We start from the raw sequence: 572 nt of genomic DNA, 5'->3' as shown, positions 1-572 counted from the left end.
ACCCTCCCCCGCTCCACCGGCATTACTGTTTGATGATATTTTTAAAAAAATATTACTGTCTTATAAAAAAATATTACTGTTATGATTTAAACAAGTTTGAACATATTTAAACACAAGTAAGTATCAAACAGCATTTTTAATGCATAAAAAAAATTTGTGGAGCCTGGGAATCGAACCCAGGACCTCCTGGTGTGAGAACTAGCTGCTGACCAGTCAAACTAGTAGAGAAGACTTGATGTGTATCAGGTCTGGTGGTAGATAACCTGTTGGCTCGGGCAGAAGTAAAAAAAATACTAATGGCGCACCTGGGTGAGGTGCGCCATTAGCATGTATGTACTTATGGCGCACCGAGGGGTGGTGCGCCATTAGTATTGTGCCGCCCCTACTTCGTATCGATCCCCTCTCTCTCCCTCGCCCTCGCCCGTGATCCCCTTCCCCTCTCCTCTCCCGACGCCGCCGCCCCGCCGCCCTCGACGCCGCCCCGACACCAGTGCCGCCCCGTCCACACCACACCACCGACGCCTCCCTCTCCCCATCCTCCCCTTCCTCCCCTCCGACCCCACCCCACTCTC

Source organism: Triticum dicoccoides, chromosome 4B (assembly GCF_002162155.2).
Source record: "Triticum dicoccoides isolate Atlit2015 ecotype Zavitan chromosome 4B, WEW_v2.0, whole genome shotgun sequence".
In the NCBI taxonomy this organism is placed as follows: Eukaryota; Viridiplantae; Streptophyta; class Magnoliopsida; order Poales; family Poaceae; genus Triticum; species Triticum dicoccoides.
This window is presented reverse-complemented; position numbering follows the sequence as displayed.